Source organism: Brachyhypopomus gauderio, unplaced genomic scaffold (genome assembly GCF_052324685.1).
Source record: "Brachyhypopomus gauderio isolate BG-103 unplaced genomic scaffold, BGAUD_0.2 sc103, whole genome shotgun sequence".
Taxonomy (NCBI): Eukaryota; Metazoa; Chordata; class Actinopteri; order Gymnotiformes; family Hypopomidae; genus Brachyhypopomus; species Brachyhypopomus gauderio.
The window spans coordinates 93,783-115,000 of record NW_027506924.1 but is presented as its reverse complement, the minus strand read 5'-3'; the positions used below and the strand labels follow the sequence as shown (position 1 = coordinate 115,000).

Below are 21,218 nucleotides of genomic sequence, written 5' to 3'. Positions count from 1 at the left end.
ACTCTGACACCAACGCAGGAGATTCCCGGGCCTTTGGAACACCTCTGTCACGGGCCTCGGACATCTGAGGCTACAAGCAGCGCGGAGGTTAATGCTTTTCTCCCAGGGCAATTCAGAGTGAGTGTGTCGCAGTTATCCCCCTGGCCTGGAGCCAGAGAGAGCCCTGCGGTTAGCCATTCCGGCTCTGTTTCCGCTCTTGCACTGGGGAGGCCTGCAGGGCCACAGAAACCGAGAGCACAGATAAGCACAATCTGTCTCTCTCTGTCTGCATCTTACTTTTCATCTACTACTGTATGTAAGATCTTTTGAGAGCGTTTAAGGGACATTTCGTCCAAGATGCGTCACCTCACAGGCTAGTCTTTGCATGAGCCAGGTGTATTTTCTTGATAAATGCATAACAGATATTACAGAAAATGTCTGGAAGCTGTATTCACATCATCTAACTTCATGTGAACCAACACACAGAGAGTGACAGAGTGAAAAAGAAAGATCACACTCATCGTCATCCCACTGTACAAATGACAGCCAAGGAGGGGTGTATGAGCTTTTATAAAGATTCTGGACTAGCACAGCAGGAGAGAGAGAGAGAGAGAGAGAGAGAGAGAGAGAGAGAGAGAGAGAGGGAGAGAGTCCCTTTCACACAGCCGTCTCTTAGAAACATTTATGACAGCCAAGCAGTTTACAGAAGACAGTGGGAGTCTGTGCATTGGGGATCTCCCTCATCCCCACAGCTAAACCGACCTGCGGAAAGAACTCCAATTCCCAGCAGGCCATTCTAAACACAACCCAAATGATGGGGACGGAGCCTGGATGAGTTCCTTAGAGAACATCTAATCTCCATCTGTTCAATATTCCAGTCCAGGCGCCTGAAACACTGGGAGACGTGGGAGAAGGACTTGACATGCGCATGTCGACCGAGGAGAGGAGACGAGATGATAGCAGAGCTCAGAGTTGGTCTCCTTATAAAATAATAAGCTTGCATGTCTTTATGGAGATGTGTATACACACACACACACACACACACACACACACACACCCAATGTCCTATTATGAGGGTTTCAGTGAAATCTGGCTGAATGTCAGCATTCATAAAAACATAACACAAAAGAAAACTTAAGCATCAGGACATCATGAGAGGAATCTAGAACATTCTAGAAGAAAAACTCCTCCAGCTCAGTCACACAGCCTATCAGTTAAGACCCGCTCCTACTCAGGCAAGTTACATAAGGAGGCCTTCAGGAATCATACTTTCATCCAGAGACTGAGCACACACACACACACACACACACACACACACACACACACACACACACACACACACACACACAAACAGTATACCTAACCAGCCTATTAGTGTGAAGGTGCCTGAAGGAAGATGTGGTTTGAGACAGGACAGAGCTGGTCAGGCCAGTGAGAGTCCAACAATGAGGTTTCATTTAGAGTCTCGGGGGCGAGAAGTTGATTCGACTTAATAAAATGACCTCGCGTGACACGGTAGCATGACTGACTGTGTTAGCGATGCTTTTCTGTCTCGAGGTTGACTGTTTTATACTGGTCCATGTTTTCCTGCTCACCATTGTTGTAAAGAGTTACCAGATCCTTCCTATCAGCTCAGAGCTGATTGGCCGTTCTCCTCTGACATTAACAGCTTTTGACCAGAGACTGTACAGTCCGTTCACTGTGCTGCTTTCACACGATTGGATGACTGTATTATTACATGAGCAGGTGTTCTGCATCAAGTAGCCAGTATGTGCATACAACAGATGTAAATAAACACATAGCAATTTAAAAATTGTTTCAAAAGGATTTGTTTGATTGTTTTCCAAAATTACAAGTACACTAGACTGAAGGGAATGTTTCAAATGAGAGTAGGCACGACGTGCAGAGAATGTGTGTGTGTGTGTGTGTGTGTGTGTGTGTGTGTGTGTGTGTGTGTGTGTGTGTGTGTGTGTGTGTGTGTGTGCGCGCGCGCTCATGTGTTTCTGCATGTTATGTGTATGCTGGGAGAGTTGGCCCCGATGTCTTTTACAGTCACGGTAGCAGTTGTCAGTATAGATGGTTAGTTTGGGGCATATGTGTTGAAGGACATGTTAGTCTGGGTTGAATCTAGCATGACAGTCTTTTAAAGCTTCAATAGGAACGAGGAGAAAAAAGCTCTCAGCACTCACACGGCACTTCACGGGTAGCGGAGGACGCCTCAGAAAGTCTGCTGAAAGGTGACACTTTAGCAAAGCACACGCAGCCTCCCCCAGTGTCCATCAGCACCCCGGGTCCCCCCCGTCCAACGGCAGTGAGACCCAACATTAGAAGCTTTAGAATCTTATAGAAAAAATAACTGACATGTCAATAGCAGTGGAGTGAATGGTGCAGAGCCTTCTAGAGACGTCCCCCACAATCACCGACATTTTAATCTTGACAGTTGGTTTTCAAATGCTCCCGAAAAAAAGGACTTATAACGCATGGGGGGAGCACTGTAAAGATGTCCCAGTTACCCCGAACAAGTCGTCACGCCAACTGAAGAGCCCACTGAGGTTTGCGAACATTTTAACAAGGCGTTCTGAGGAGTTCTCTAATCCTGGCTCTGTCCTCACACCTCTGTACACCAGCACGGGATTACAAGCACAACTGAAGCCTCTGTGCTACGTGACTACGAATCAAGGGGCTCTGGATAATCAGAAGGTTCCTGTTTTCCTGCTTTGAAAGTCTAGAAGAGTTTATTCTAGAGCTATTTCATATTCTGTGGGACCGGTGGGTACACGTACAATAAACAAGAAGGGATAAAAACCCCTTGTTTGCACCAAGTTCATAATTAGAGACAAGAAAGATGGCCATTCGCTAACAGAGACAAATCTGGCAGGAGTGTGCTGCTGTCAAAGAAATAAGGAATCACTCGGGTGTACAGAATAAATTAAACATGTCTGGAACATCAACAACACGACAGGCAGAGAGGCAGCGGAGAGGCAGCAGAGAGGCAGCGGAGAGGCAGCGGAGGGGCAGCGGAGAGGCAGCGGAGAGGCAGCGGAGGGGGCAGCGGAGGGGGCAGCGGAGAGGCAGCGGAGAGGCAGCGGAGGGGCAGCGGAGAGGCAGCGGAGGGGCAGCGGAGAGGCAGCGGAGAGGCAGCGGAGAGGCAGCGGAGGGGCAGCGGAGAGGCAGCGGAGGGGCAGCGGAGAGGCAGCGGAGAGGCAGCGGAGAGGCAGCGGAGAGGCAGCGGAGGGGCAGCGGAGGGGCAGCGGAGAGGCAGCGGAGGGGCAGCGGAGAGGCAGCGGAGAGGCAGCGGAGAGGCAGCGGAGAGGCAGCGGAAGGGCAGCGGAGAGGCAGCGGAGGGGCAGCGGAGGGGGCAGCGGAGGGGCAGCGGAGAGGCAGCGGAGAGGCAGCGGAAGGGCAGCGGAGAGGCAGCGGAGGGGCAGCGGAGAGGCAGCGGAGAGGCAGCAGGGTGGCGCTGGTGAAAACATTCAGCAAATTCACGTGGCTCTCAGAACTGCAGAAGAAGCTCAGACGTGAGAAGTCACACGTGACCCAAAACGTGGCACGGAGCATGTTTTCACCTGCCACCAAGCCCTGCTGCCTGGACTTCCTGCAGGAGAGTGTGTGTGTGTGTGTGTGTGTGTGTGTGTGTGTGTGTGTGTGTGTGTGTGTGATTACTCTCTAAAAGTGACCTCCATGTTCTATAAGGAAACTGGACCAACTGTGAAGGAGAGAAAATCACTTCAGAATATTAAAGCATACAGCAGAGAGTAGAAAATCCCTCCACTCTCTCTCTCTCTCTCTCTCTCTCCCCTCTCTCTCTCCCTCCAGCTTCACATTAGTGTTTGGGAGGTTTCTCAGCATGCCCCATTCTCTCTTGAACTCGGAGTGAGTAACTCAGACTGACACCTATAGAAACGAGCCCATCTCACAGGAGAGGAGACTATGGAAACTTCCACACTTAACACCCTTTATGACTCATGTTAATGTCACTGGCTAAAGTGTGTGTGTGTGTGTGCGCATGCGTGCGTGTGTGTGTGTGTGTGTGTGTGTGTGTGTGTGTGTGTGTGTGTGTGTGTGAGATGATCAGGACTGAGGGTATCCATGCCCATGTCTTTCTCCTCTCAACTCTCATCCACTTCTCATCTCCCTGTCTTTCCCTCTATCCCTCTCTCTCTCTCTTTTCTCTCTCTCACACACACACACACACACACACACACACACACACACACGCACGACACACACACACACACACACACACACACACACCTTCCCTCTCTACCCTTTCCCTCTTTTCCTATTGAAGTTCAGTTCCCTTGGTCCAGACCAAACAAAGTGATACATTTTAGTACTGGTTTGCTTAGTGTCCACACTATAATACAGCGATGCTCGCATGGCCGTGTCTACGGGCTTACTGCACTTATATGGGTTGTTTAAACATGGTGTAGTCTGTATTAACACACTATAGACAATCGTCTCGCTCCACCTCTCATGCACCTGAAGGACAGGACCATCTCCATCTACCCGTGTGGTCAACTGCAGCCAGTAGGGGAGAACCGAGTGGAGATCCAGAGAGAAGCCACTGATGGTGAGGAACTGGACCAGGTGAGAGGCCACAGCTACCTTCTCAGGTAAAAACTGGACCAGGTGAGAGGCCACAGCTACCTTCTCAGGTAAAAACTGGACCAGGTGAGAAGCCACAGCTACCTTCTCAGGTAAAAACTGGACCAGGTGAGAGGCCACAGCTACCTTCTCAGGTAAAAACTGGACCAGGTGAGAGGCTACAGCTACCTTCTCAGGTAAAAACTGGACCAGGTGAGAGGCCACAGCTACCTTCTCAGGTAAAAACTGGACCAGGTGAGAGGCTACAGCTACCTTCTCAGGTAAAACGGTTCATTTGAATTTGTGCTGTTGATTTGCACCCTGCGACAGAGATAAAATGGGAAGATGAAGTCATTCTAGAACGACACATTTTAGTGTTGAGTCCGGATCAGTGTCCGCTAGGAACGTCCGAGGGGGTCTGGAATGTCCCCATAGGCGAAACCATCTGTTCCCTGCATGTCACCACAGGAACACACACCAGCCTCGGATCACACACTGCTCACACACACACACACACACACACGCGTGCACGACTCTGAACATTCACCGCCATCCTAGGAACACAGCCAAAATATGCTCTCTTTGGTCAGGAAAATCATCCATAAATTGTTTGGCCAATTATTTAATTAAACATACACACATTATATATAGTCATCTTGATTTTACAGCATAATATAATACAATATTTACATTAGACAAAGAGTGAAGGAGACAGAGACAAAGAGAGAGAGAGATTGAGTGAGAATATCTCTCTATTCCTCCCTCTCCCTCATATGCAGGGATTCCTAATTTCTAATAGATTCCAGTAGTACATGCTTCAAGCAATATTTTCAAGGGTAACAAATAAGCAGAATAAGCAGTTCTCAGATCAGTCCTGTGAGATGGTGTCAGTACCACAGTAGATACCGTGCGTCTAAACCAACCACACTCACTCACTCTCTCTCTCTCTCTCTCTCTCTCTCTCCTCTCTCTTCTCTTCTCTCTCTCTCTCTCTCTCTCTCTCTCTCTCTCTCTCTCTCTCTCTCTCTCTCCCCTCCCCTCTCCCTGTGCGAAGTCCACTCTCTGCTGTCTCCTCTTGTCCACACACAGAAAATGCCAAACACACTCTATGACCTTGTCTTTGTTGCTGTGTGTGTGTGTGTGTGTGTGTGTGTGATGAGCATAAATTGTATTCTGACCTATTTGTAGTACCGTGCCGAATGAGACCCCTGTATGTCAGTGCTGGCAACCTGTAGTCCTAGAAATAACACTGCTGCAACACGATCAGCTGTTAGCCTGTGGCTACCGCTAGCCACATGTCTAACATTCTTCACACAACTCATTCTAGAACGTGTCTCTAGGCTCTCTCTCTCTCTCTCTCATTCTGTTTTTCCTTTCCCCTTTCCTCTCTCACTCTAGCCTGTGCCGTCCCGCTAAACTCTGGTCTGCTGTCACTCCCGTGTTCTCTGAGCGAGCGTTTCTCCTCTCTGGATGGGGGAGCCCTGAGATCGAATCAGGATTACATGGCTGCTAGCCTAGGGCCACTCTCTAATCTCTAATCTAATCTAATCTGGCTGTAATCCACGTTGAGACACTGGGGTCGGACAGGAGCAGAATCAGGTTTGGGAGGGAGGGGGGTGGTTCTAGAGCAAACAGTTCCAGTACCACGTTCACAAATGTTTTGGAGTGCAGAGATTCTCATAACCCCCATAAATACACACCCCACCCATCTGAGACAGAATTTGCTCGCTGTCTCTAAACATAAACAGGGTGATGCTTTGACGGCAGACGTACTGATGCAAGAGGGTGAAAATGCCATGTACCCCCCCCCCTCATCCAACGCTTGTGTATCCCTGCCCCCCAACCTCAACCCCAAGCCAAAGAAAGCACCCACCTGCAATACACTTCCTGTGTGTGTGTGTGTGTGTGTGTGTGTGTGTGTGTGTGTGTGTGTGTGTGTGTGTGTGTGTGTGTATGTTCTTTGTGAGGCAGAGGCGAGGCATTCTGCTGGAAAGCCCAGTGGATTACGTGGTAATCTTGGCCTTAAGACAGACTGATATCTTTTTAAAATAGATATGCTGACATAAATCACATGCTCACACGAAAACCAAACATGCGAGAGGTGTGTGATTGTGTGTGTGTGTGTGTGTGTGTGTGTGTGTGTGTATACACACACAGAATGATAGCCTCAACCCTCCATGGTCAGTTAAATAAGTCATAGCCCTGTACCACGTTATGTTCTTTATGAGGGGCATGAACTGCTAGATTGGCCACTGGTTTAGGTAATTCTCTCTCTCTCTCAGCACTAAAGAGAATTTAATGTTATACACTCCACACTCAGCATCCTGCAAAACACTTCCCTCACTACAAGTGTGTGTGTGTGTGTGTGTGTGTGTGTGTGTGTGTGTGCTGAGAACGACTTCTTCCATTATAGAGACACAGTCCACACACGCTCCGTCTACACAACGGTAAAGACTAAAAGACAGAGACGGAGGGACCAGAGGGGACGGAGCGATGAAAAGACACATTAAGGTCAGCCAAGGTCACGGGGACGGGACTCACGGCAACCACGGTCATGGAGAACGATCCCACGGCAACCAAAGTCAAACAGACCAATCTCTCGCAGCGTGTGTACAGGACTGTCCGCGCTAAGCTCTCCTGCTCACACCATCACAGCAGGCCCAACACCACCCGCCAGTGTGGAGAAGCAGCAGCGTAGCACCCACACCCAGACAACACACAGCCAGATCCACACCGGCCCTTCTACACCTGTGGAGAGTCATAGCGGTCCGCCCCGGGGACGGCCCGGCGGATCTGAGCATGCTCAGTGTGCTGACTTTAGGATTCCAGTGTTTACTTTAGGCAATCCTCTGAGCGTCAGTGTGGAACACTTTCACACTTTCCAACTGTAGCCTAAACCGTGCCTCCCTGTGCCACACCGTTATCTGTCCTGGGGAAACCAGGGACGTGATTTTAGTTCCCCCCCCGCAAGACTGTGTGTCAGTGCATAATGTCTGTAGTTAGATATTGAGAAAATCTGACGTGAGAAACTGTAATGCGTTTAAAATGTGCAATGGAATTTGTAAAAATTAATACGCTGGAGAAGGGTGAACTTATTTACGTGTGTAATAAAGTGAGTGATGCAGTTATGAGCCTTGCAAATGGTTCTGCAGAGTGAGTGAGACAGAGAGAGAGAGAGAGAGAGAGACAGAGACAAAGAGTGAGAGAGACACAAAGACATGGAGTGAGAGATTGAGTGAGCGAGAGATATTATACTCGCTTCAGATTTGATAGAAACCAATGTGCTGGCAATAGGTGTAGTGAAATGTGTGTGCAAGTGTGTGCGTGTGTGTGCATGCGTGCATATGTTCAGACTGATAACTTATCAGTAGCCACACAGGTTACAAAACAGCCTGTCTTCCAAATGCCAAAAGCTTAATGTGAAACAAGAATTGAGCAGGGGATTGTAGTGTGTGCTGCAGCACGTCTGTCTCCCCAACACACACTCCACACACTCCAACTCCACACCGATTTTTCCTAAGAACAACCACTAATTGCCGGGGTGTCTGAAGCCAGTGCATGAGTTGTAGGCTTGTTGCTTTGCTTGTGTACTTTTGCACAAGTGTGTGTGTGTGTGTGTGTGTGTGTGTGTGTGTGTGTGTGTGTGTGTGTGTGTGTGTGTGTGTGTGTGTGTGTGTTTGCACTTAGAATCTAAAAAATGTGGAGCTAGTTATGCATTATTAGAAAACTGTAGACCCAAAGAAGGGCATGAAATCCGTGTGCCTGCCACTGTGTGTGTGTGTGTGTGTGTGTGTGTGTGTGTGTGTGTGTGTGTGTGTGTGTGTGTGTGTGTGTGTGTGTGTTGTGTGTGTGTGTGTGTGTGTGTACTCTGTTCCTTGGCGAGTGTTTAGTGGAGCTGCTGGTCTCGGGTCACACACAGGCTCTCCACACTGGCTACACCTCTGTGGCCTTCAAATGTACCAAACCATCTCTCCGATAAATCACCCCTCTGCTTCTTTATTCCCAACGTTCCTTCATTCATTCTGTCTTTCTTCCGTCTCTCCCTGTCTCCTAAATGGACCATATGCAGACGATTCCTCTCACTGTTTTAATGGAATATGTCTCATTTTCAGTCCATTCATGTGTTGCAGTTCTCTTCCTGTTTCTCGCTCCCGTCTCCTTATTGTCAATTCAGATCTCACGACTTCTTCCCATCATATCAATCATTCCACCCTCATCCCAAACCTCCACCCATTTATCTACCCATCCTTTCATTCCTCAATCCATCATTTCATTCCTCTCTCTATCCTTTCATTATTCAATCCATCATTTCATTCCTCTCACTGTCCTTTCATTCCTCTTTCCATCCACAAATGTTTGCCCCTGCTTGGCACTGTTCACATCGGCTGAAATCGGACACCCGTGATTCCAACAGCTGCCACGGCACCCGCTCCGAGAGAGAAAGAAAGGAAGAGAGAAAGAGAGAAGGAGACAGAGGGAGGGAGGGAGGGAGGGAGAGACAGAGAGAGGCCTCTTCTAAAATACTGCATACTTCACCGCAAAATAAGAGAGAGACAAAATGCAGATAAGTTGCCACAGAGAGGGGCGGAGGTGAGCATTAGAGAGGGGCGGGGTGAGTCACAGAGGGGGCGGAGTGAGAGTCACAGAGGGGGCGGGGTGAGAGTCACAGAGGGGGCGGGGTGAGAGTCACAGAGGGGGGCGGGGTGAGAGTCACAGAGGGGGCGAGGTGAGAGTCACACAGGGGGCGGGGTGAGTGTCAGAGGGGGCGGGAGTGAGTGTCAGAGGGGGCGGGGTGAGAGTCACACAGGGGGTGGGGTGAGAGTCAGAGATGGGCAGATGAGGGCGGAGTCAGAGTTGGGCAGAAGGGGGCGAAGTGAGCCTCAGAGGAGGATGGAGAGTGTCAGAGATGGGCGGAGTGAGTCTCTTGGGGGGTGGGGGTGGAGTGAGTGTCGGCGGGGTGAGCGCCATGCCAACAGGGCCCAGAGGAAAGAAGACACAGTGCGTGAGTGAAGGTTTATTTTTATAAAATGCATATAGTCACGTCAGTAAGAGCAGCAACAGCCTGATAATCAATATGAAAACAAGCCATATCAACAGGCTATAGCAACAGGCCATAGCAACGGGTTCGAGAAATCCATCATTGCTAAACTCACATGGCACAGCTGAACCCTGGACAGAGAGGCAGGTAACTGCAGTCACGGTAACGGAAGAAACAACAGCAGCACAGCAGCATATGAGAGAGAGAGAGAGAGAGAGAGAGAGAGAGAGAGAGAGAGAGAGAGAGAGAGAGAGAGAGAGAGAGAGCAGAAGTCAATATTAGCCTGCTCCATTCTGCGGCTGCTAAGAATCATACTGCTTTCTCCTTTTACACATAGACCCCAACAAAAAAGGATTTTTATGAACTGTAACACTCTCCCTCCCTCCCTCCTTCTCACTGCCTCCCTCCCTCTCTCTTTCCCTCTCTCTCTCTCTCCCTCCCTTCCTCCCTCTCTTTCTCTCTCCCCCTCCCTCCCTCTCTCTCTCTCCCTCCCTCTCTCTCTTTCCCTCTCTCTCTCTCTTTCCCTCTCTCTCTCTCTCCCTCCCTTCCTCCCTCTCTTTCTCTCTCCCCCCTCCCTCCCTCTCTCTCTCTCCCTCCCTCTCTCTCTTTCCCTCTCTCTCTCTCTCCCTCTCTCCCTCCCTCCCTCTCCTCTGTTGCAGCTGTAATCAACATGACCTCTATAGAACTGTCGGAACTTCCTGTAGAAGTCAAACTCCAACACTGCTCTGAGAACTGTTTCTCATATAATAGTAACAATGCTTAGCCAGGATGATCTGATCCTAGAACAGCCTGGAGCAGACTTATAGAGAGACATTAGAAGGCAGACGAGGGAGAGATGTGATTGTTCTCAGATCTTTTGGATGAGTTCTTCCTCTCTGGTACTCATAGCTGTAATGATGCAACAAAGACGGTTTAAAGTGACCGTCTCCATCCCTCTCTCTCCCCTCTCCATCCCTCCTTCTCTCTCCGTTTCTCCCCCTTTTTGCTTCTTGCTGTGTAACTACTGATCTTTTGTTCTATTCACGTAAAAAAAGACATTCCACAACCGGCCATATTTCACAAATATTCTAGCACTTTATGGACGTTCCCTAACTCTTCATTCCTTTCTCTCCTCTCCCACTGGCACCCACAGGGACCTGCCGGCCTTTAGCGCGTCAGCCTGACTTTCCCGAGATCGGAGGTGTCGCAACATGAGGTCTCTGGCAGGAGGAGTCATTGTTCGCTTCTAAGAGAAAGATTTAAGGTCTTTGCTCTCAATTTGGACTAGCAGTCTGGGGGATGAGAAAAAATATGTGCATGACTGTGTGTGTGTGTGTGTGTGTGTGTGTGTGTTTGGAGAAAGAAAAAAAAACTATTTTGCAACTATGATGCTTAATACTGGAATCAACATATGCACAACATAAATAATGATTTGATATATGACCACCGTTTGCGATATCCACAGTGCAAACGCCCAATCCCTACGCTTTGACACGTGTAAAATGCTTTGTGAAATCTGTTGCTAAAAAGCACCAACACCGAACTAAATAACAAAATATATCCTGAGCTGATGCAGCTATGCAAAGCTGAACTGAACTAAACTGAAAGGTGGGTGGGGTTGGGGGCGGGGGCAGGGGGTGTGGTCTACTGATAGAGCAACATCAGCTGACAGGGGAGACAAAGTATAACGTCATTCATTTTGAAACAAAACAGCACTAATGATGTTACTCAGGAATGACCAATCACCACCTCCCCAACAAGGGGGTGTAATTATATATATATATACATACACACACGACTACAGTGGATCGTTATCACAGTGAAGTATTAGTGCTGGTTTAGCATGCCCACTTTGCGTGTTTTTCTTCTTGTTTCCTGTACTGTCAAACATGTTTCCAGGTAGCCACCAAGCCCTTGTGTCATGTGTGTAATAACATGTGTAATAGCAGAGAAAATGTCCACACTGACACACACAAAGGAAAGTGAGGACCTACTTGGCCTGATAGCGTTTGCCTTCCATAAAGTCTAACTACTAAATCTGACACAAATGCTGATCTCTGAACAGAGAAAGCGCATAAACACAGCACTTTCGGACACGAATGCTGATCTCTGAACAGACAAACAGGATCACGGTGCTTTCACTTCTAACTCCCTCGTCAAGGTGTTTTTTTTCGCAGAGTTTGCTGCGGCAAAATTGGAAATCGAAGGCGTTTCCACAGCATTAATTGTGGGATGTCAGATTGCTGGGCTGACTGCTGATTGTTCGAGACCAACATTGTGTAAAAACACACACACACACACACACACACACACACACACACACACACACACACACACACACAGAGGACATGTGAGAGATGGGGCCAGTGAACTTGAAGTTCTCAGAGAATGCAAACTAGTGAACAGTGCACTGTGCTGAGGCGTGCGCTCACACACACACACACCCTTCTGAAGCACTCACGTTCCATTTTTTACAGTTCTCTATCACCCCTTAACTGTACAGTGCACGTTAATACTACTCCTCAATAGTAAAGGAGAGCAAGGGAGAGAAATGGAGAGAGTTGGACAAAGTGAGACAGAGAGGGAGAGACGGAGGGACACACAGAGAGAGAGAGAGAGAGAGAGAGAGAGCTCTAACTCCTACCTCTTCACCTCACACAGAGAACAAGTCACCCTCACTGATTCACGCACTCAGCGCCAAACCCCTGCGAGGAAAACATACGGCTACCATATCATAAACGCCAAGCGCCCGTGCACCAAACATAAATATACCCCTGCCTTCAGCTCCCTGTCGGTGAACAGTACGAGGCGATAATGGATTCTCAGTCATTCAAAAGACTTTGAACCTACGTCTGAATAAGAACCTATCGAACCGTGGTCATTGTGGTTTTAACAGATATGCTTCGTTTTTAATGCCTACGCTATACATGAGGTTATGCATCATTTACATCGCGTAAACTTGAAGAGCACGGCGCGGAAAACTCTGCTGAAACAACGAAATCGAACCGTTAAACGTTGAAGGGCTCGGGAATGGGCAGCGGTTCGGAGTGCGGGCATGGTCGCACGCCTGGAGCCCGTTAGAGCCCGTCAGTCTCGCGGGGCTTTCGGGAGGTGCGCGAGCCCCTAGCGGCTGCGCGCGTGCAGATAGCGCAGGTGCGCGCGCGTGTACCGAACAGCCCCCGCTGTGCTTTGGGAAAGCAGCGAACCGAACAGGGCTCTCTGGATAGGTGATCCGAAAATCAACTAACTATCAAATAAAACTTCAGTAATAATAATTAAAAATAATAATAAAATTATGAGAGAGAAGTTCTGAAAAAGCGTAAATGAAAACCACAATCTTTAGGTGGTAGCAAATATGAGCAGATGTTTTCTCCAGTCCGATATTCCAAAATTCCCAGGAATTCCAAGGATTTCAGAACCCTGTCAAGGGCAAGGGAATTTTGCATTACGTGTCAGCCGGGATATGCCACAACAAATTAATTAAACGAAGCAAAGCCTAAATGAACTCTCAACCGTGTAAATCCGACAGATCCACTTTCTGCAATAAAAGACTAAAAGACGAAACAAAATTATTCTTGAAAAAGAGAAGCGTTAATATCTGAAGTCAAAGCAAACCCGCAAACCAGTCAGAACTGCATCCAGCACTGTAGTCTATTTCATATACCCTTCATAAAACAAACAAACACAAACAAACAAAACTCCTAAACATTAATTCATAACATTGACAAGGACACTTTCCCATGGTACTGTAACTACAAGGCTGCAGGCTGCACGACGCAGATGTATCGCAGGTTACTGTTCAAACAACATCCCATCGGATACTGTGAACCTGGCAGCGCGTGCTGCTGTTTCTGCATAATCTCATGGCGAGTCAGTGCAGCTCGCTACCAAACATGGATCATATATTTCCCCCAATAACGACAGCTGTATAAACGGTGAAGCCAGTCGGGGTACGGAGGAAGACCAACACATTTGTCACTTTACCTCCGAGGTGTCGATGTGTTAACGGCGTCTGTGAAGCGCCACGCTGGACTGCACGGCGCGGGTTGGAGATACTGAATGCATGCAGCACAGGCGAATAAACGCGAGTCTTCTGCACTTACACAACAACGTGCATCGCAAAATATACACCGCAAAGTCCCCGAAAGCGGTCCACAGACGAGACATCGGGTCCTTTAATCCCCCACAAAACTACACCGAGATGTTCACTGCACCCGTTAAAGAGTGAAGACCAAGGATCACATTAACGGACTGCGCCACGGTAACACCACGTCCAGTAACTTCAGTGTCGCTGCTGGTTGGGACTAATAGGTGAAAACACTGGACGCTCTCACGTGAAAAACGTTGCGAATCTATGGGCTCGGTTCGCCAGCACCGAGATTCCTTCTTGCTTTGTAAAACAACGTTAGTCCAAACGTAAACAAACTTGACAAAAGCCCGACGCTTACCTTAACATCATTTTTCGGTTGGAAGTGTGTAAACTCGGTGTGTCCGGTTTAGGAACTATTCGCTGTTACATCCACAGAAACTGCAGAAGGACCGGAGTATATCCAGTGCGTCTGTCCGCGCTCGCGCTCTCACCACGTCTCTCCTTCCCGTGAGTTTGTGTGTGTGTGTGTGTGTGTGTGTTTAATTAATTATCTTTGAGATAAACTGTTCTCACGCACAAAATTACAGACACAGGAGCACGCGAGCAGAGCTGACCGGCGAGCGCAGAAAACATCTGGTATGTCCCTTTTGGCAAGCGCGTTATGTCTTCATCAGCGTGCTGGAGCGGCGGAGGCACGCGCTCTCTCCGCGAGACTCGGGTCCACACTGCGCGCTCGCGCCCGGGAACCGGAGTGGGGACGGGCGGGTGACGTCACTCCCCGGGATCAACTTTCTCTTTTTTAGTCCGGTGAAGGAATGTCAGACCTCGCCACACGGAATGAAGGGAAAAAATGAGAGGGGGAAGATAGAGAAAATGAACAGATGTGAGCGGGAGGGCAAGAGGGAAAAAAAACTTAAAGGGGTATTACTACACTGAAGGATACACTTTATGACATTTAACGCGTTTTCTTCGGGATATCCAAACGATTCGTTTTATTTCTCAAGATCACAACGGATTTCGTTAATTAAAATTCTCTAATTAAAGCGTAACCGTGACAAATATGTGGCTGAATCACAGCGGCTGTATATGTGCGATTGAGCTCAGAATAAATACACACGTGCATAAACTAAGACCGTCTAAAATAGAGTGGATCACAAATACTAAGAGCGATTTTGTCACGTCAAATAAACACTTCACGCGCTTGTTTTCTCGCGCCGTGTGTGTGCGCGCGCTCCCGGAGTGCCGTTTAATAGAGTTTGTGACTCCCAGCTCACGAGCAGCAGCCTGCGGGCACTGTGCGCTGTGCTACACTCTCTCTTAATGGCACCGGTCCCAGACCCACCTGATGCGCAGTGGATGTGTGCGCACCTCCTCGCGCAGAGCCCACACCCGACCTCCACACGTGTGCCTGATTAGACCCTGTATGTCGAACACGTCCAGGCCGTCCCCGTCTACGGAAGTGCCACATATTCCCATAGATTGGTTGCGGTACCTGTTGTTATAATGACTGTCGTAACGTGAACTAGACCGTTACAAACGAGCTGCAAACTTTGACACGGAATCATGCGTTTGGCACGAGTTATACCTTGTTTTATGTCAAAATGAACGCGCTCTGATTACATAATCTCGGTTCCTGTCTCAATATCTTCATGTGAAGGAGAAAAAGTTTTGACTGTCACACAAGGCTAAATTTGCTATTATTCAATGGAGTGCTTCTTCATGCCATTCTGTATTGATACTTCATATCAACAATGATTAAAATAATGGAAGCAACAACGGAAACAGACCGGTTGAATAGTAGCTGAGTTTGAATACACAGACAATAAAAAAAAAATCAATAAACCCGAACAGACAACAATCATCTCATATATATCATATATATATATATATATATATATATATATATATATATATATATATATATATATATATATATATGATATTCTGTGCTTAGCCCTGCCTTGACGTGATTGGTGGCCCACTCTAATACTGACTGGCCAACACCACCACAGAGGCCCCCTGGTGCCAGGCGGGCGTTTGGTGTGTTCTGTCTGGTCCAAGGACAGCTGCCCGTGCAAACTCACACCAGAACAGAGAACCCTACATCCTTCACTTTATCACAGTGCAGTTTAACAGGCATTAGGTCCTGATGTGTTTATTTTCCAGACAGGATTAAACCACTCATGGCGGACGAGCTCCTGAAACAGCACTCTGTCCCCTGGTCCGCATCTGCGGTCCCGGTGTCCTCCGCAGTGATGTGTGTTCTCTGGGCCTCTTCTCTCTGCCTAGACTAATAGCCTCCATAATGAGGTGCAGTTTGACTGGGTGGTTCAATCACAGGGCCGAAGCTGGAGTGATTCGTTTTTGCACACAGGCAGGGCCGTTTATCAGCGGAGCCACTGTCAGTGGATGGTCAACCATTATGAGGCCCGGAGGGGGCAGTTGTCTTTGTGTGTGTGTGTGTGTGTGTGTGTGTGTGTGTGTGTTGGGAGGGAGAGAAACGGTTGAAGTTGGAGCTCGTGTAATGGCTAGAGGAGCGTTGAAAATCGTCCTGACACCCAAAGCCACATGGCGTTGTTGTTCGGGACCTTGTTCCTCATCACAAAATAGGCAGGAGGGGGCGGGGCAGCAGAGGAGGGTGGGCGGGGCTACAGGCTGGAGGCAGTTTGATGAACAGGTTACATCTACCTATTTTGCAGGAGTTAGTGTTTCTCGCTAGTTGACGCAGGCGTGTTGTGTTAATGTTTTTGTTGTTGCCATAGTCACAGTAAATGTGATTTAATGCTGGCTGTAAGAGTGTTTCAGCAGTGACTGTTTGTTTATAGGACATTCAGTGTCAATCACACTGAGGATTAAAGGTCATAAGATTAAAATCAGGGAACATCTGCTGATCTGACAGGCAACATTAACCTGAGTATGTGCTGGGTTACCAAGGGTCTTTTGCTTTCATCTCTCTCTCTCTCTCTCTCTCTCTCTCTCTCTCTCTCTCTCTCTCCCCCCCTCCCTCCCTGATTATGTCTCTCTCTCCATTCTCTTTCTGCTCCTCTCTCTCCCTCCCTCCCCATATCTCTTCTTGCATCCTTAGTACACAAACACATGTGCCCACAGACGTGTGACTAAGGTCCTCGTGACCCCCCTGAACTCGCCTGGCTCTCTCCGTGTTTGTGTGGGTGAGACGCGCTCTGGTGTGCTCGGAGAACCGTGGCCTGTTGGTTTGTCTATGCGTGTGGAGAACAAAGTGAGAGAATGAGGTAACACTGCCATATGGGGTAAGAGAACGCTGCAGCCTCGCTGATGGGGGTAAGAGAACACGGTAACCCTGCTGTATGGGGTAAGAGAACACGGTAACCCTGCTGTATGGGGTAAGAGAACATTGTAGCCCTGCTGTATGGGGTAAGAGTACACGGTAACCCTGCTGTATGGGGTAAGAGAACATTGTAGCCCTGCTGTATGGGGTAAGAGAACACATGAATCTCCCATAGTGCTTCACTCAGAGGAGCATCTCACAATTCATACACACACACACACACACACACACACACACACACACACACACACACACACACACACACACACACACACACACACGCATGCTTCAGTATCAGCCAAGCCATCTCACACACACACACACACCACACAATTCACACACACCTGCCACACACACACACGTATGCTCCAATATCTGCCAAGCCACCTCACACACATACACACACCCACCCCACCTACTACACAACACATACACACCCTCACCCTCACGCACACACACCTCCCCAATTCCTCTAACAGGAACCTGTTAGGTTAACAGAAAACAGCCGGTCCAACCCTGATGTGCTGTATCAAATGTCTGATTTCACAATACGGGTCAGTACCTGTTCACCGGGGCAGTGGGAATGGGGCCTGGCTGTGCACATGAGAACAGAGGCGCCACCTCCTGTTCAGGGGGTAGAACTTCAGCGTTTATGCGGCACAGATTTATGAGAAAAGAACGTAATAGTCTTCACGTCTGTGATATTCAAGCACTTTGTGGTGTGAATGTTTTGGTAGAGAGGAGCGATGTCTCTGACAGGGTTCATGCGTCTACTCCTGCCTGGAAATAATCTCCAGCTTGACTTATATTATTATTTGTCTTACGTGTCCCCCCCTAATGGACCTAACCCACTGATACAAAGAGTGTGTCTGTCCTAGGCCAAGAGTTTTACCATATTTGGTATCAGCGTCTCAGACTGGTAAAATATACCATTATGCCATTTGATTTTAGCCCAATGCTAATACTGAACAAACTCTTGATAAATTTTATTTAAATAGCTCCTCCCTCTTCAACCAACATTTTACCCAGTTTGTGGGCGTGGCCAGTTTACTGCATGCAATGCCTGCATAACAGCATGTGGGGCCGAACTAGAGTATGAAGCCACACCCCCTGAAAGCAGGGCTGCGTTGACTTTTCCAGAGTGTAGCCACGGTGATGACGGATGAGTGCGTTAGGAACCCAGCATCTTTAAACAGCAGATTAAGGATTAACATTATAATTTGTACCAATCAATATTAAACAGAGCCATATAGCACATACCGATTAGACTTTGGACTATACTGATGTAATGTTGACAATTATGCATTCAGATTCGATGGTACAACATGTAAGCAAGAAATCCTACAATGATGAGCTTCTCAGTACACATATACACTCCTGTCCACACTTTGATGGACAGTTGCCGTGGTGACAGCATCTGTCGCCACAGAGATGAGGAGTGCCTCACAGGAACAGGAAGCCCTCGCCAATTTGGCAGGGAGAAGGGAAGTGACACGCTGGGAGAGGCGGGGTGGAGACGGGGGTCAGCCCCGCCCCTCCCGGATCCTAGAGAGCCAGCAACAAACATGCATGAACAGGGTGTGTGTGTGTGTGTGTGTGTGTGTGTGTGTGAATGTGTGGGGGTGACTAGGGAACCATGGAATTGGCAAGAAACAACAACTATGCAATACCAGCAAAGACATCGGCTTAACTGAACTACAGGCAGCTCAGAAACTGCTCTGTAATGAAAGCTACCATGAAAACTAAACCAAAATGGAGTAATAACATGGCGTATAATAAACCACACACACACACACACACACACACACACACACACACACACACACACACACACACACACACACACACACACACACACACACACACACCTCAGCAATTCCATTTTTTGCTTTGCAATAGGGTGTTTAATATAACACTTGTGAGTTTGGGATGAAGTGTGTGTGCACACAAGATGGGGAGCACTACAGAGGTAACACATAAAGGAGGTGTGTGTGTGTGTGTGTGTGTGTGTGTGTGTGTGTGTAGGGTTAGAGGGCCTTTGCCATTGTGCACAGATCCAAACTCTTCTGTTGTGTCTTCCACTTTAAGACTGTTTATCTTCAGAGCAAAAAGGACAGTCAAAGAGAGTTTGAGGCAATTTTAGAGCGTGACAATGAACCTCTCCCCTCACACACACACCCACACACACACACAGACACACACACACACACACACACACACACACACACACACACACACACACACACACACGTGCGCTCCCTCATGCTCCATGCTCTTTTGGACACGCTTCTCCCTCCCCTTCACCCTGTCACACACGCGTTTACCCAGAGTTCCCTCCTCCATGGTGGATTGATCAGTGGCATTGTGTCTCTTACGCCATCCATTTCACACCCCACTGTTCATGAAAGACTGATCTGGTGCAACGTGCAAACACAGAGAGAGAGAGAGAGGGAGAGAGGGAGAGAGAGAGAGAGAGAGGGAGGGGGAGAGAGAGAGAGAGAGGGAGGGGGAGGAAGAGGGGTGTGGGGAGAAGAGCAGAGAGTGAGAGAGAGGAAAGAGAGAGAGGGTAAGAAAAGGAGTGATGGAGAAGAGAGTCCATATGTATAACTTATAACTTTCCCCCCTCTTCATCATTTGTTTTGGCTTAGACGGCCATGTCTGTCTCTGCCCATCATCCATCTTCGTCCTAAACTGTAAACAGGCGAAGACGGAGAGTCTTCACCCTCAGACTAGGAGAGACTCCCCTCGCACATGATGCACCACACATTACAGGCCTTTCACCTTCTCACATCCAAACCATGTCTCTCCTGATCGTCTGTGCAGGTCTATCTTTACAACCCATGAAGACAGGAACTGTCTCTTTATGCTGGCCAGTCGGTATTGTGTCTATGCATCAAATAAATTCAATCAATCCATCACTCAGTCAACAAGTGACTGTACTGTTTGATATTAATTTATGTGGTTCTGTATCGATGGAAATAAAAACTATATTTGTTAATACAAAAGCCAGAGTTGAGCTCATGTGTGTAACACTGAAATTACGGACTCGAGTTCACAATGATTAAATTGAGAAGCAGACTCTGGTCAGGTGACTTTGGTCAGTCTACGTAAGAATGAAGGACCTTCCAAACACACACACACACACACACACACACACACACACACACACGTCCATGTTGCACAATAGATGTGTATTTACACAAGCACTCAACGATATGTCCACAAACATGGAATGAGAACAGGATTAGAACTGGTGAGCACGAGTGCGTGTTGATTCATGTCCAGAGTCTACATCACTTCTGCTATGCCAGTCTCAACACTGAAACAGCTTCTACACCAGATCTCAACTCAAAGGAGACAAGCTGATGTGTCTGCAGATCCCACACACACACACACACACACACACACACACACACACACACACACACACACACACACACACACACACAATTTCAGGACTACACAAAAGCAGGACTAGCCCCTTGCTGGTAAACAGATCTGGTCAGCAGGTTACTTATTGGACAGTCTAGATGGGAGTGTGGAGATAGAGAATGTGTGTGAGAATCAATGAGATCCCAGAGTGAATGTTTGTGAGACTCAGTGAGATCCCAGAGTGAATGTAAGACTCAGTGAGATCCCAGAGTAAATGTGTGAGACTCAGTGAGATCCCAGAGTAAATGTGTGTGAGACTCGGTGAGATCCCAGAGTGAATGTGTGAGATTCGGTGAGATCCCAGAGTGAATGTGTGTGAGACTCTGAGATCCCAGAGTGAATGTGTGAGACTCGGTGAGATCCCAGAGTGAATGTGTGAGACTCGGTGAGATCCCAGAGTGAATGTGTGTGAGACTCTGTGAGATCCCAGAGTGAATGTGTGAGACTCAGTGACATCCCAGAGTGAATGTGTGAGACTCTGTGAGATCCCAGAGTAAATGTGTTTGAGACTCATTGGTTAGACCATCACTATTATTTCATAATCGTGGTTGCGGTTTTTCGAGCTGACCGTAATGACTTGCTCGGGTCCACGTTGATTTCCATAGTAATTTGATTTTGAGCGCATGAAAACAGATAAGTGTGGTGCTGTCAACACAAATGTGTCGAGACAAGGTCGTCTTCTTCTTGATGTCAATCTGCATAATGATACAACACAATAAAAGGCACCTTTTCCAGCCGCCAGTGACGGTACAGCTCCATGTTTGGGGTGTGACGTATGGGGTTTTAAGCATGGGCCCTTGGAAGCC

At 48.1% G+C, this 21,218-nt stretch overlaps 1 protein-coding gene across 26 annotated transcripts in view; it reads right to left on the bottom strand.

Moving 5' to 3' along the window:
- The window catches only part of ptprda (protein tyrosine phosphatase receptor type Da), a 256,218-nt gene that overhangs the window by 143,615 nt on the left and 91,385 nt on the right, over positions 1-21,218 (bottom strand). The window contains exon 5 of one of the 26 annotated variants that reach the window (XM_076993052.1): positions 9,720-9,755. The exons of 23 other annotated variants lie outside the window; for them this stretch is intronic. The gene's annotated coding sequence lies outside the window, so the exon portion shown is untranslated. Of the gene's footprint in view, positions 1-9,719; positions 9,756-13,567; positions 13,844-14,031; positions 14,418-21,218 lie in introns of those variants that run through there. 2 more of the 26 variants (XM_076993054.1, XM_076993055.1) reach the window with 2 other exon arrangements.